The 13,102-nt window shown below is 53.8% G+C and overlaps 1 protein-coding gene across 2 annotated transcripts in view; it reads left to right on the forward strand.

The window, feature by feature from the left end:
* Nucleotides 1–13,102, forward strand: part of TMEM63C (transmembrane protein 63C) — a 65,870-nt gene that overhangs the window by 15,885 nt on the left and 36,883 nt on the right. For both annotated transcript variants that reach the window (XM_045201284.2, XM_071222073.1), the window contains exon 3: nt 12,363–12,425. The gene's annotated coding sequence lies outside the window, so the exon portion shown is untranslated. The remainder of the gene's footprint in view (nt 1–12,362; nt 12,426–13,102) is intronic.

Genomic DNA, 13,102 nt, shown 5'->3' on the forward strand with positions numbered 1-13,102 from the left:
CCAGCAACACGGGGACAAGCAGGGGTTGGGGGAGACTATGGCCCACTCAGACAAAGAGGCAGAAGTGGGAGGCCAGCAGGAAAGGGGAGAGGGAACTAAAATGTAGGTGAGACTTGATGAAGGAGCTAGTTAAGGAAAGGGAGAGAGAAATCCCCACCAAATTTCCTCCCAAGAGGCAGGCTGCCGGAGACAGGAGGATGGGTCTCCTTCAAAATAGCTACTACTACCCTCAGCATCTCAGGCCAGTGCTTCCATGTGTCTAACTAGAATACCTCTTGCTGCAGCTGGAGCTCATTTCCTCTGGTTCCATCCTCTGGATTCAGGTCTCTATCTGAGTCCTCATTCAGCATGAATCAGAGTGACTTTCTGACCCTCTGCAGGCCAAGGAGCAGGAGCAAGGTCATCATGAGGCTGGCGCCTGTCCTGGGGACCTTTGCCTTAGCTGAGGTGCCCAGTGACCCCTAGAGCTACACAGAGACTGCCCAGGGGGCCAAAGTGTGAGGGCCACCATAGGTCACAGCACTTGTGCCGGCCAGTCACCCCTCAGCCCATCTTCAGAGCTAAGCTTCGTACAAGCAAAGCCACAAACAGAGGGCCCCGCCACAGGAGCACTGCCATTCCCAGCCCCTCGGGTTCCGGGCTCTCTGCCCCACCGGCCCTGGGAAGCCGTGTAAGCCAGACTGGCAGCCTCTGCCATCTGGCTGCCACCCATTGCTGGAGCAGCTGAACTCACAGAGAGGGTCCCCTCCCCCTCTCACCAGTTCCCCCACCCCCATGCTTGGCAGCCAGCAATTCCTGCCCTATTTAGACAGATGGGACCAGAGCCTGGTGTCCTCTTCTCGGCTGGGGGACCCGCACTCCGGGAAAAGCCTTAACACTATCTGAGTCCACCTCCTCTTCCACTCCGGTGCATGCTCAGTCTCCCCCTGGAATGTCCCGTCCCCGGCCTCCACGTGGCGGCTCCTTCTTCACGGGGGAAGCTCCACCTGCACCCAGAGCTGGGAACGTGGTTGCTGGAAGCAGACTGGCTGGGTTCAACTCTCCTTTAGCCATGTAGTTCCCATCTTGGAGGTTTTGTGAGGATTAAAAAAAGCTCACACTTGCAGCGTCTGAGCACAGTGCCTAGCAGGAAGCTTTCAATAAATGCGATTACTGCTATCCATCCTTTCAGAGCTGTCTTAGCTAGCACCTCCTCCAGGTAGCCTTTCTGGATTGCCCAGGGCTCAGGCAAGCGGTCCACTGCTGAGCTCCCTGCACTCCCTCACCAGGCCTCTGGAGGGCACTGATGCAGGTCTGTCATGGTGTCTTTGGGGGTCTGTGCACCCACTAAAATCTTATGCCTAGACTAGAAGTGCTTTGAGTGCAGAAAACAGAGTCTGGCCCGTCACTTTGCTGAATAAATGATTTCCCAAGTGGCATGTGGGAGGCTGGGAGAGACCAGCTGAGAGAATGGGATTGAGCCTGCCAGGTAAGGCTTTCCCGGGGCCTGCCCTGAAAGGCCAGGATGCCCACAATGAGCAATGTCAGCATCACCCAGGAGCTTGTTAGAGGTGCAAGCTCTCAGGCTCCTCCCCAACCTACTGCATCAGAGACTCTGGGGTGGGCCAGCTGCCTGTTTAGCAAGCCCTCCAGGTGATGCTGATGATGCACCGTGGCTCTAATGTTTCAAAGTAACTCCATTCATTGGAGGTAGAGTGCCTCTGGGGCAGGGGTTTCTGTTGTGCTGAAGGCTTCCAAGAAGGCTGGCCACTGCACCCCCAGGGCAAGGCTTCTGCTGGACCCACACTCCTGAGCTTGAGACCCTTTTGCTGATAGGGCAGGTGTAATGGGGGACAATCTCCCCCTAGACCTCCCCTTTCTCAGGTGGCCCTAGATCTGAGGGGTCCCTGCTCCAACCTGGGCGTGATGCTCTTCTCCCCACCCCCACTGCCATTGGCGGGCATCCCTCAAGGCCAGCCCCTACAGCAGGAGCCCCAGGGCAGACTTCTGGAATGTGAGGGGCAAGAGAGACCCTAGAGACCTTTGTCTACATACACATCCGATCTCACACACACCAGCACACACAAATATACAGACACACACAAATGTATGCACAGATCCAACTCAACACGCACATATATGAACATACAAGCAGGCATGCACCCAAAACACACATAAGCACCCAAACCCAAATTATAGTCACAAACACATTTCCAAGCACGCCGATACCCACAAAACATACACAGGGAAAAACACATTGATCCATGCATCGAAGCACACAAACCAGGAACTCATAGACGCACTGTGCTCCTCTCCTGGGGCAGCTGTAACAAGTTACTGTCAGCTGGGTGACGTAAAACAACAGAAGTCCATTCTCTCAGAGTTCTGGAAGCTGGAGTCTGAAATGAAGGTGTTGGCAAGGCCACACTCCCCCTGCAGGTCTAGGGAAGCATCCTTCCCTGCTTCTTCCCGCTTCTCTTGGCTGCCCGCAGGCCTTGCAGTTCCTGGGGGTGTGGCTGCCTCCCTCCAGGCTCCGCCTCTGTCTTCAGTGGCTTTCCTCTCTGTGAGTCTCCAAGTGGCCTTCTTAAAAGGCCGTTGGATTGAGGGCCCACCCTAATCTCGTATGACTTCATTTTAAGTAATTATATCCGCAGAGAACCCATTTCTAAATAAGGCCATATGTATGCATATATATTAATTGAGGTATAATTGACAGAACGTAACATTAGTTTCAGGTGTACAACGTAATGATTTGATACCTTTGTTGCAAAATGACACCACAGTCGATTTAGCTAACATTGGTCACCACACATAGTTACATCAATAGGGTCATATTCAGTGGCTCCATGTGGACATGAATTTTAGAGGAACGCTATTCAGTCCGATACATCTACACGGCGCAAATCACACGGGTACAGGGACGGAGGGACGGACACACACACGACCCTGGCAGACTAGAGTTCTCAGACCCTGAGGGGAGGGGAGTCCCCCAGTGTCAGAGTTGCTCATGCTCCTCTGGGCCCAGCACAAAGTAGGTCACACCCTATTATAGCACCTGCCACATGGTGCTGCTTTTCATCTTGCTTTTGCTTTTTTTGTTTTCTTTGCTTTGGTTCAATATGCACATGGTACAGAATTCAAAAAGTAAAATGAGAATATAATGAAAGTCGGTCACTCTCACCCTGCCTCGGCCCTCACCTGGTTTCTCCCCCAGAAGGCACCCACAGTCAGGAGCTTCTTGGGTCTCCTCCCAGAGAAAATCCAGGCGCAGGCAGCTCACAGGAGGTGGCATTCTCTGAGTGCCGCCCGCCAGCATCTTGCTTGCTTCACTGAACAGGCATCTGTTACTCTTTATTCTGATTGGCCGCTTTCGCATTGTTCGGGTCTCCCCCACCGACTGTGCTCTCACCAAGGGCAGATCTGCCTGCTCTGAATCTTTCCTCCCCACTTCCTGGCCTACTGTGGACACACAGCAAGTGTTCAGTTAAGGCTGCTTCCATTCGCACCTGAACGAATCATCCACAGCTGGTTGGGTCGGTGTGGGCTAGGACTCAACATCCTGGCTCTAAGGCCTGGGTCTCTCTGTCTCCCCCCGGCTTGTGGCACCATCTGCCCCAGCCCATCCGGGCAGCAGGAGTCGCTGGGATGGCATGGCACCCAACAGTATCCTGCCTGCTTTCTCCTGCTGTGGGGCGCCTTCATCCCGGCCCTCGCTGGGGCTGGCTTTGCGCTCCATGGGGGTCTCTGCCATGGCTGCGTCTCCTCTCCCTTGTCCTCCCCTCTCCGTCCACTGGGGACTCCTGAGCGGGAATTGGCAGGGAAGAGACTGGGAGAGAACAGCTCTGTGGGGGGTGGGGGGAGTGCTGCTGCCCACGAGCCCTTTGCCAGGTCTTTGCTGGCTGAAGGCTTAGTCCGGACTTGTTACCACGGAGACAGGAATTACCACAATAACTCAGGGCCCAACTGCTTCAGCTTCCCCCGGTTCTGGTGGAAATGCATTTGCTCCACAACACTCAGGAGATGTGCCACATTTTTTTTTCTAAATCAAGACAGAAATGGCTGCCTCTGTCCAAGATTGCCCTCAATGTACTGTTGAGCAGAGGCCCAGGGGAAGCAGGGAGACGAGACAGAGGTAGGCAGGGCTGCCCAGTGCGGCACGATTGGAAGCCAAGGGAATGGTGGCCAGCAACGAGCTTTGCTCATATGTGAAAGGAGGGGCTCAGGTTGAAGCGTTTGTATGGCCCCTCCAGCTACAACATTCTGGGTTAGAGGCCACAGGAGCTGAGTGAGCTCCAACCCAGCCCCACTGCCCATCACTCCCTTCTTCAACAACTGTTTGTGAAGCACTGAATCTGCCCAGCATCGCAGAAAAATGAGCAAGCAAGGCCATGGGCTCTGTCATCCAGGAGCTCTCCATCCACCGGGAAGTCGGCCTTTTGCTATATGTCATCCCATAAACAAACATCAAAGTTCTAGGTACTAACAAGGAAAATAACCCTTAGCCACCCGCACTGAGCCAGCCACGTGCTAGGCACTGTTCTAGGTGTCTCCTGTGAATTGGTTCATGTCGTCCTCACATTCACGCAATGAGGGGAGGTGCTATTCACATCTCCATTTCACACATAGGGGAACTGGGGCGCAGATTAGGAGACTTGCCCAAAGACCTGTGGCTAGTAAATAGCAGAGGCAGGATTTGGACCAAAGGAGTCTAGCTCTCCCCAGGGACCCACATTTAAATGCTACACCATGGCTGCCCCCCATCCTGCTTACCCAACTGAGAGCTGTGCTGAGGGAGGGCACGGAGCCCCCTCCCTGATCACTGCATCTGGACCTCGATGCTGGGGTCAACAGTACACCACATCTGCCAGGAGGAGTTATCGATGTGGGAGGGGTGGGGAGGGTGCCTCTGGCTTCCAGGCAGACTCCCAGGGGTCTGGTGGTTACCGTGGTCCACATGGTGCAAGTTCAAGGCTTGATCTTCCTGCATCTGGCCCAGCCAGACCCTGTGGGGTGGGCAGGAGATGGCACTGGATTCAGGCCTTGAATCTTTCTGAGGAAGCAGCCTGTACAGAAACCACAGGGCCTCTCCATGCCCTCCACCCCATCTACAAGCTTGCCTGGGAGCTGATCAAAATGACGGTACTTGAAGAGGCAAGAAGGATTTGATGCAAAAGGAAGAAGGAAAGATGATCATATACATGCCTAGAAAGATCAAAGCCTTCCTTTCTAAATATAACTTTTTCCACTAAAAACAATAATGCATGCTCATATTAAATAGTTTTTCAAATTCACAAAAAGTTATTAAAAGACTACAATCCCACCATCCAGACATAAATGGTCTTTTTTTTCTACAGGCATAATATTGTTTTTTATTCTTTCCCTTTTTTTTAATTTTTAGACTTGAGATCATCTAGCATAACAACATTATATCTTGCTGTTCTGACTTTTTTTCTTTTTTTAGCACAAGCAGGGAGTCACCCTTTCTCCCCCGGGCATCTCCGAGTCACTGACCAGTTCCCCGGGGGCCTGGATATCAATGACGTCCCCACAGCTGCCTCTCCCTCCTGCCTCCGGCCCCATCTGGGCAATGTTATGGCCACTTGCTGGCTCGGGGAAAAAGCCATGGGCCTCTGGGTGGGGGTGCAGGGTCTTCAGGGCAAGGAAAGGAAACTTGTCAGCCAGAAGAGGGGTCCCAGAGTGAGCAGGGTGAGGGAGAAGCCTTCACTCCCAGCTGCCAGCCCAGGACCCGATGGCCGCCTTCTCCCCTGGCTGCACTCCAGCTCCCACTGCCCCCCACAGCCTCTTCTCCTGCGAGTGTAGAGTCCCTCTGATGCAGCACAGATCTGGAGAGCCTGTCGTCCCATACCCCAGAGATGCTGCCCTCCTGGAGTGGGCAAAGCAGCTCTGTCCCCAATGGTGCCGCAGAAACCCCATAATGTCATGGAGCCAGACCCTTAGATTCCAGTCCTGCCTCTGTCTCTCTCCAGTTGCATGACTTTCGGCCAGTTACTTAACCTCTGTGAGCCTCAGTTTCTCTACCTGTGAAGTGAGGATACTGACGCCCAACTCTCAGCCTGCTACCTGTTAGCTTGCTTGTGAGGCATCTGTGGTGGTCAGTGGGGTGACCATGAAAAGGCACCCACCCGATACAACGCCCGGCCCCCTCAATGTCCACATCCTCTCCGCCCCCTTCTGAGGCCTCCTCAGGGGCTGTGCGCACTCTGGCCTGGAGTGTGTTCTCAGAATTTCCTGTCGGCATTTACTTTTCTCCATTTAGCTTTGGTCTTCAGTGTGGGGGCATCATGCCTGGAGGGGGTTGGGGAGTTAGCTGTTCTGGGTTCAGGTCCCACTGCTCACTGGCTGCCAGACCTGGACTAGTCACTTAACCTCTCGGTGCCTAAGATTCCTTCTCTATAAGAAGGATGATAACAGAACCTATCTATTCTTCGTATAGGAAGCAAAAGTCGCTCTAAAATCTTTAAACAAAACGGAGTTTAATACAAGGAATTGTGTGCTCACAAATCATTGGAAGGGCTAAAATCTGGGTCTTCAGAACAGAGCAGAACTGACCCACCAGACAAACTGCTCCTCAGCCACAGCCAGGAGAGGACCACTGGAGCCTCACCTGCAAGCCAGAGATCAGAGAGCCTCTGCAGCCTGCCTGCTACTGCCTCTCGCTCCACATCCCACCCCCGACCCTCCAGGAACCAGAGACTGGGCATTGATCTGCTGCACAGAACCTCTTCCCCTCAGCATTGCTTGTTGGCTGAACACAGCCCAAGCAACAGGAAGGTGGCTTCCTCCTTATAAATCTATCTCCAGTGCATCTGATTGATGGAACCTGATCTGTACTCAGAACCCCTGCTGCAAGGAAATGTTGGAAATGCAGTCTTTAGCTTTCTAGCTTCGGCAGTATGGGAAGGCACACTAGAAGGAAGTGGGGATGGGTGCTAAAGGCTATTGACTAGATCCAACATGTAATCCGATAGGTGCATTAAGAAAGCTGGCACAGTGCCTGGAACTAGAAATCTTTCAATAGATGTTAGCAGTTATTGGGCCAGGGGCATCAGCGGGTGCTGCCGGGCCCTGCCCACAGAACCCTGGCGAAAGGACGCAGCAGCAGCAGCAGCAGCAGCAGCAATGTGGTGCTGTCCGTGGTGCTGAGCATCCTTCTCCTCGTCCCAGCTGCGGGCTGGCTGCCTTATTAGTTTAGAGGGCCAGATGGCAAGGTGGAACCCCAATCCACTCAGCCTCTGCTGGGGCTTCAGGGGTGTCTGAGGGGACCATGTGGGGCTTCTGACAGAAGGCTGACCACAGTCCTAGGAAGAAGATAGCAAAGGCAACAATCACTGTTTGTGGTACTCTGAGTTTACAAAAGCATCTCCACGCACCATTTCCTTTAACTCTTAGAGCTGCCCCAGTGTGGGCAGGATGGATGCAATGAAGTCCATTTCAAAGAAGAGAAAGTGGAGCAGTAAGAGGTTAAATCGCAGCTAACAAACAATGGATCCAGGTGCACACCCAATCTCCTGGGCCCAAAGCACACGTTCTCGTCACTCCGTGCTCTGACCCAGGCAGCAAGGCTCGGCGACCAACAGCTTTCCATGGGGAGGCAAAAATGTGTGTGTGCAAATGTGTGCCAGGTTTTCTTATTTCCTGCTCCTGAGTGTAGCCCTGGCTAAAGGGCCGTCTCTCTTTCATTGAGGCCTACTACCTGCATGGGGGGACCACAACAACATGAGCCCTGCCATCAAGGCATCCAGAGACTTGCTGGGGAACTGGCTGCTCGTGTGCATGAGGAGAAAACTGAGAGAAGAGTGCCAGGCGGTGGGAGCCAAGGCCAGCTGTGTAAAGAGGGTGGGGACAAGGCGCAGACTGGGCTGCTCACCTGAGGAAGGCGGCGGGGAGTAGGATTAGAGCTGACCCACGTGCTGTAAATACTGATGCGACCAAGGTCGCAGCCTGGCCCAAGAGGAAGTAGCTCCAGCTCAGTGAGGGCAGGGCGAGCAGCTCTGAGACATGAGGACAGAACAGAGGGCAGGCATGGTGCCCCAAGAAGAAGCGGTCATGCCAGTGACCTCTGGAACAGGGAGAAATGCAAGAGTTTGGGGGTTCAAGGGAAGAGGTGGTGTGGGCCTCTGTAGACCTCCAGCGGACTTTCCACAGACTCAGTGACCTGGTGGGGGAGGGGAGATCTCCTGAGAGGAGAGTATAGGGCAGGTCTTGTGAGCTGCCCCACTGCAACGGGATTTATCCCCAAATCTCCTCATTCTCCCTCCTCATTTAGGGGGAGTCAGAAGACATTTCGGATCTGCAAGAACTCCTTAGTTAGATGCAAATAACCCTGAAAACCTTAAGCTGGTGTTTTTCTGTGTTGGCTGCACAAAAGTATTGACTACAGACTTTCATTCTTAGAGTCTGGAGTGGGGCATGAGCACCTGGATCTACCAAACACCTTCCAGGTGGTTCCAGCACCCTCACCCCCAACCCCAGGCTGTGGAGTCACCAATCCAAGCCTGAGAGCACTGAAGGGGGAGCCATAAAACCCTAGTTCTGATCCTAAATCCTCTCTCCCCCACCTCCAGCAAGGCAACCCCGTGTCTTCGCACCTTAAGTTGGGCAAACCCTTCATTACTGTGAAGATATGAGGAGGTTGAGACTCGAGGGCAGTGTGGAGCAAGGAAGGGCTTCCTGACACTTGGAGAAGATGCGAGGCCAGCTGGTGTGGTGGGCAGGGAAGGACACTAACCAGAGCCCTCATTACAGTAAGACCTCCTCCCCTCCTCCACTCCTCCAAAGGACCTGGCCTTCTAGCAGTGACAATGAACCTGGGCCACTAAGCTGATGTCCTGGAAAAGGGCAGGGGGCAGATCTGAGAGGGGAGAGCATGGAAGCGGATATGAGGAAAGTCCCAGAGCAGAAGGGGAGATGGGAGGACGTGCCCACAGACAGAAACTCCAGTTTATTTTCTCAAGGTCCAGAGCCATGGGAAGTAACCTTTCCTGTTGTTAACAAAAAGGCGATGAATTATTGAAGAGGCTGAGAAGGTCAGATGTCGGGGGAGGGGCAGGGAGGATGGAGGAGCTCTGGCTTTGTGCGCTCTGGTGGGGACAGAGTTAGGGGGGAAGGTGGGGTGCCCCCCATCCACAGCTTCTTCTCCAAGGACATGGCCTATGGCTGCAGTGATTTGCTTCTCCAAATCAAAATGCAGCACCTATGGGCCAGCTCCTGAGAGCTCATGGGGATGGCGGAGCAAGTGAGCTCGGGCAGTGCCAAGCACTGTAGTCTGTGTGGCTGCAGACTGTGTCTCTGAGACACCTGGAAGCCTAGCTCCAGCCTGGCCCTCAGAGACCTACTACCGAAACCCCCCTCTTACAGACAGGAGGCCCAGTGATGAGACGGCACCTGCTTGAGGACACACAGGTGGCCCAGAGCCCTGCTCTCCTAGATCCCTTGGGCCATAGCACTTTCCACTGCAACACCCTGAAAGGCTGGGAAGGGTTCTATCCCTGGACTCAGGTCTGAGCAAGGTCCCCCACTTCCTCTGCCCCTGCCCAGCACTGCCAGCCCAGCAGAGGCCCAGCAGGGCCAGGAGGTAGCAGAGCAAAGGCTTGCAAACTGGCCCCATTCAAGATCCAGCTCTACTACTTACAAGTACCATGACCTTGGGCAAGTTATTTAACTTCTCTGGGCCTTAATTGTCTCTCTCACCTAGTGATGCTTCCAGTACCCTAGGGTGCTTGTGAGGATTAAATGAGCTAGTGTTTAAATGGGAAGTATTTATGCTACAGTAAGTGCTCAATAAATGTCAGCCATTAATAAGATTGCCCCCACCTTAGGGCTTCCTGGACCACTGTAGCTCTGGGATATGGGCTCCCCACACAGTAGACTTGGCCTTGAGATGTGGAGTGGGGAGGAAAGGGCTGGCTGGCCTGGCTAGTTAGGATAGCAGTAACTGAAATCAGGCCATGTCTGGAAGGACGGGTGTGAGTGATGGGCCAGAGAAGTAATAAAGACAAAGTGAGCTCTTTGCAAAGCCTTTGCCCAGTTGCCGAGGAAAACTCTGCCCAGGCCTAGGACTGACTGCTAAGCCTCCAATTTTGCCACTAGAGGCCAGGATGGGGGAGAAAGGGGAAGGGAGGAAGGCCAGGCACTCCCACTGTCAGATAAGATGTGCAGCTGAGGAAGGGACCTGAGAATCCCGACTCATCGACCAGCGCTAGCACCACCTCTCACTGGCCTTTCTGGCCCCCAAAGCAAAGCTGACATTTGCTTTCAAGCACAGCAAGAACAGAGCCAGCCGCCACCTCCAGGCTGCAGTTTGTGGGGTCTGGGCAAGCCTTCCCACACTCCTCATCTTTCCCCTTGCCTATCCCAGAGCAAAGTCGGTGGAAGGAGACTAGGAGTGGTCCGGTCTGGGCTGGCAATTGAGCACATACAGTTCTGCAGGACAGAGCAAAGGGCTTTGTATGAATTATCTCATGTTCACAGTGACCTGCGAGGCAGTGCTGCTGTCACCCCCACTTTCCAGACCTGGAAACGGAGGCTCAGAGAGGTGAAGTCACTGACCTTCCATGGTCACCCAGAGCTAGCAACAGTGAATCTGGGACTGAGGCCCAGACAGTGCTCCAGAGAGCCCCCATCTCCCCGACGCCCTGAGCTGCCTCCCCATGCACCAATGTGAAAGTCATGGCCACAGAGAGCAGTCCCAGGTGCCCCTGCACCAGGCAGAGTGGGGCCTCTGCTCCGTGTCCCCTTATCCTACTCAGGTTTCGAGTTTCATTCTTTCCAGTGCGAGGGCTTTGGTCTCCAGAAAGTGTTGTGTCCCTCTTCTTCACACCCAAGAGCTAGCCTTTCCTCTAGAAGGGGAGGAAGGTCCAGGCACGGTTTAGGGGTAAGAAGAAAAGGTGGGGTGCTGTTCTAGGTTTCCATGACAACAATCTCCCTCTGCTTGCTGCTAGAAAGCTGAAGAGGGGGGTGATGTGGGGGTGAGGCCCTCTTGTCTCTCCTTCCTCACTTCCCCTTCCAGCTGCACAGCCAGGTGAGCTGAAAGCCTTTGCCAACCCAACCCTGCTGGGTGGATTCCACCCCACTCCAGGCTTAGATGCCGCCACCTTGTAGCTTGAGGTCCTCCCAGGCGGACCAGCAACCTGGGCCAAATCCTCTTGCCAAATCCCAAAGGCTGTGAACTCCATGAAGAGGACCTCATGTTTCTACCTCCAGGGTCTGTGCAGGGCCTGGCAAGGGTAGATCTCAGTGAGTTCTCGTTGAAGGGATGAATGAATGAATGAACAAATGAAAGAACAAATAGTGGTGCATCCTACTGTCTAGCCACACATATCCATCCCCACTTTCCCTCACTGCCATGCTCACTCTCCCCTCTGGGTCTCTGCCAGGATGGCTCACTCTGTCCACGTTTCCCCATTGCACTGGGCCGACCGAGCACCTGCTCCCCGCTCAGCGTGGAGGCCACTTCCTTGCAGAAGGCTTCTCTGACTCCTCCCCATGGCTCCCTTTACCGGGGCTGGCTATTGAGTGTGTGGTGGCAGGTGCCTTCGTGCCTGCATGTCACCTGCGTGGGTGCAAACCAGTTTTCCAGGCCCCCAGAGCCTGGCAGGATGCATAGCTTGGGGTAGGAGCTCAATCCTTCTTTGTGGAAGAAAAGAGGGAAGGAAGGAAGGAAGGAAGGGAGGGAGGGAGGGAGGGAAGAAGGGAAGAGAGGAAGGAGGGAGAGAGAGAGCTTTTGGAATGAGAGAATGAGGGAGTGGGAGTTGAATGGAAAAGAGCAGTATCCAGAACTCAAACCTCCTTAGAGCCAGATGGATGCTGAGCTTTTCACAGCCCAGGACCCCCCTCCCCTCCTCAGACATGGTATTAACCAAATAATAACAGCCCAGGTCCTCATGGGCATGTAGCAGTTCACCAAGCGCTCCCACATCCTGGGCCTAGCCCCCCTCCCCAGACAGACCTGAGGGGGACCTATAGCTGTCTGCTTTGTGTTAAAGCAGAGGATTCAACAGACGATCCCAGGACCACTGGACACCCACATGCCGAAAGGAGGACCTGGACTCCATCTCACACCATATGTAAAGATGAACTCAAAGTGGGCGATAGACTTCAATGGAGCTCAAAGTAGAAGATTTTAAGTAGAAAATCTTTTAAGACCTTGAATCAAGCAAAGATGTCTTAGATATGATACCAAAGTATGGTATCATATACTTTGGTTAGTATACCATAGTATGGTTCATAAAAGAAAATTTGATAAACTGGGCTTTGTCAAAATTCAAAACTTTGGTGCCTCAAAAGATACCACGATGAAAATGAAAAGACAAGCAACGACCTGGGTGATTCATGGTCTCCCCACTGTATTTGTTCTTTTGCAGCAGCCTGGCAGCTGGGCGGAGCCTCCAGGCCAGAGGTGGACCCTCCCTGGTGAACTGACTCAGGTAGGAAGTCTCACCAAGACCTTATCAGACCCACCAGGTGCCCTCCCTCCCCAGTTCCCCACGAGCTTCCTCTGCGTGGGCTCCCCCCAGTGGCCAGCAGCAGAACTGCCTGCTGCCTGTGACGAACATCCTGAGGTTGGATGCCTGCCCCATCCACCAAGAGACCCTAGGAATGCCAGCCCTGCTACTCTGACCCTCTGGCAGAAGGCTGCTAAAACATACTGTGTTCCCTGCAGACACGATATGTTTACATTTTACTGACAGTGTTTCAACTACAGCTAATTCTCACTTGTCATCTTACTGGACCATATTGACCCAACTGGTCCCTCCCTTTTCCTGGAAACACTTTCTTCATTTGGCTTCCAGAACACCGCCCTCTCCTGCCTTTCCTCCTTCCTCACTGGCTGTTCTTCCCAGTCTCTTTTTCAGTCTCCTCTGCATCTACATGGAGCTTCCCAAGGCTCAGATCTCGCACCTCACCCTACACTCTCCCCCTGGTGATCCACGCTAGGCCCAGGGTCCCCTTGTGCTGGTGACCCCCGTGTGTATGCCTCCAGTCTCTCTGAGCTGCACACTCACGGATGCAGCCGTCCGCTCCATGCTCCACTCAGCCGGCCCAGACCCAACTCCGGTTCCCCCGCGGCACTCACTTCCCCGCCTGTCCTGTCCAGTAACAG

This window comes from Desmodus rotundus, chromosome 7 (genome assembly GCF_022682495.2).
Source record: "Desmodus rotundus isolate HL8 chromosome 7, HLdesRot8A.1, whole genome shotgun sequence".
Classification (NCBI taxonomy): Eukaryota; Metazoa; Chordata; class Mammalia; order Chiroptera; family Phyllostomidae; genus Desmodus; species Desmodus rotundus.